The sequence below is a fragment of the Zeus faber genome, assembly GCF_960531495.2.
Source record: "Zeus faber genome assembly, chromosome: 11".
Lineage (NCBI taxonomy): Eukaryota > Metazoa > Chordata > Actinopteri > Zeiformes > Zeidae > Zeus > Zeus faber.
This window is the reverse complement of record NC_137205.1, coordinates 13,664,554-13,666,864: the sequence shown is the minus strand read 5'-3', so window position 1 is coordinate 13,666,864 and position 2,311 is coordinate 13,664,554.

The following is a 2,311-nucleotide window of genomic DNA, read 5'->3' as shown; positions in this document are numbered from 1 at the left end:
GTCACCCTAAAATCCCCAGAAACCTCCCACCATTCTCTCCCTCTCTCTCCCTCTCCCTCTCTCTCTCTCTCTCTCTCTCTCTCTCTCTCTCTCTCTCGTTGTCCCTCTCTGTCTGAACTTGCCCTGCGTGCACTTAAAAATTTCCGCCTCGGGGTGCATCAGTGAGAGTGAGCGAGCGGGAGGGCTCGATAGACGAAGGTCGTCAGGCGATTATGGACAGAAGTTACGGTCAGGAAGGGAAGGGGAGAAAGGTGTTTCCATCCCTAAGCCTCTCTTCTCTCGTTCTCTGTCAAAAACACACGCACGCACGCACGCAAGTGCGCGCACGCCGACATAACTTCGATGGCGCCTCAGACGAGCGGCCGTGGAGGTTTGTTTTAAAAGGCCTCCGCGGAACGGGTTTAGCCTCATACTGCTGCGCGACGTGTCGCCCAGAGAACTTTGGGCGCCCCCCCCCCCCCGCCCCCGAGTCACAAGGACGTCAGAACGCGTTGTGACACAGGATGAATCGCCCAGTGCTTGCCATTTGCCGTTTTCATGGGGACTCTACATACGAGCCCTTTCATCCCGAGAGCATTCTCTGCCTTTGAATCGAAAACACACACACACACACACACACCCGCACACACGCACAAGTTCCTTTCCAAACTTCCAGATGTCTCTTTCCCAACCTCAGACTTTTCTGATGAAACCTCCCATGTTCGACCTGAATTTATCACTATAGCCCCAGATATTTCTCTCTATTTTGAAAACAGGATCTGAGTGTAATTGGGAGCTGGCTATTATGGCAATTATCTGAAAATCACAGAGCTGTCAAGTCGTTCCCTAGCGGTGTGTCCGTCGGCGGCAGGGGCGGTGAAAGTTAGACATCAGCCCAGAAAACCAAATTTACGGATCCTCTGGGCTCCCGGGGCAAACCGCTGTCAATCCGGGCTGCTCGCATCTTCACGCTTGACCCCGCTGACTTCCACTCTTACCTCGGATCCGTTCGGGCGATTACGTCCGTCATTACGTGTTTATTTCTGCTTTAACCCCACATGGCTTTCTTCCCGACTCCTGCCCGCCGTGTCCCCGAAATTAACCCCCTCCTCGCCTAATGGAATGATCTACCCCCCACGCTTTTAACGGGCTGTTGCTATGGCGGCATGTGTTTTCAATTACAGCCGTAATGCTCCACTCGCGCTGCAATCTGACCCAATTAGTCGGAGCCTGCTGGAAACCGCCCGGTCGTCAGCCTCTGGATGGCAAAGGTAAAGGGGTCATAGGTCGGGCTGTTGGGGAGGGGGGGGGTCACAGTCTCCGATGAACGTCTCAACTGCTGTTATTCCTCCGGTTGCCAGTCCGTCCGTCCGTCTGTCGGCCTTTCTGTCGGCCTGAATGCACGTCCCTCCGTCCAACTCTGTCCGACTCCCGTCCAACTCCGTCGGACTGTTCCCAGCTCTCCGTCTTCCCTTCCCACCTTCCTCCCTTCGGCTGCCACGCCGCCCATCCCGCGTCCGCCCGCCCGTCTCTATCTATCCGGTACACGGGCTGGGAAATTTTATTTCACAGGTGTTGCTTTTTTTAAATGTATTTGTTTATTTTCCTTTCAAACCTCAAACAGATTGAGTCACAGGGTCCGCGGCCGCCGGCCTCAAGTAAACACACCAACCACCAACGCACGTTGCATGCCAAAGAAAGACGCTCACAAACAAACATACATGTGCCCACACGCAACAGTAGCGCATGGAATGTTCACCTCCAGGAAAATGTTTGGGTGAGAGAGAGAGAGAGAGAGAGAGAGAGAGAGAGAGGGAGGAAGAAGGATGGGGGGGGGGGTTATGAGAGAATCAGAGCTGCAATGCCTTAATTGCAGCAACGAAGGACTATAAGTCAGCTTAATGCGTAATGAGAAACAGGTTGGAAAGGGTGAAAAAGACAGACTGGCGCTGCGCTGCATTACCTGCAGTCTGCTCCAAGCCTCAGCGCTAATGGGAGTTATGGACGGAGGAAAAAAAACAACAACTTTTTCTCCTGGGTATGAAACAACTCAACACAAAGACCTCGCTCGAACACGCACCCTCTTCGATTCCCAAATATCAGCGCCCTCACTGACCTGCCTCCACTCTCCTCGAAGCACCGCCCCCCCGCGACCATTGCTTTCCTTATCTCGATCACCCCTCGATCACTCTCCCCCACTCCCCTTATCTGCCTCCGCACAGTGTTGCGTTACGTTAATCTGCCCGTACGAGCTACGCTTTCATTCTCCTTCGGCGGATTCTTTTTGCGTCCCCGGCGCTCTTTAATCGTGGCCGTAGCCCTAATGGCGCGG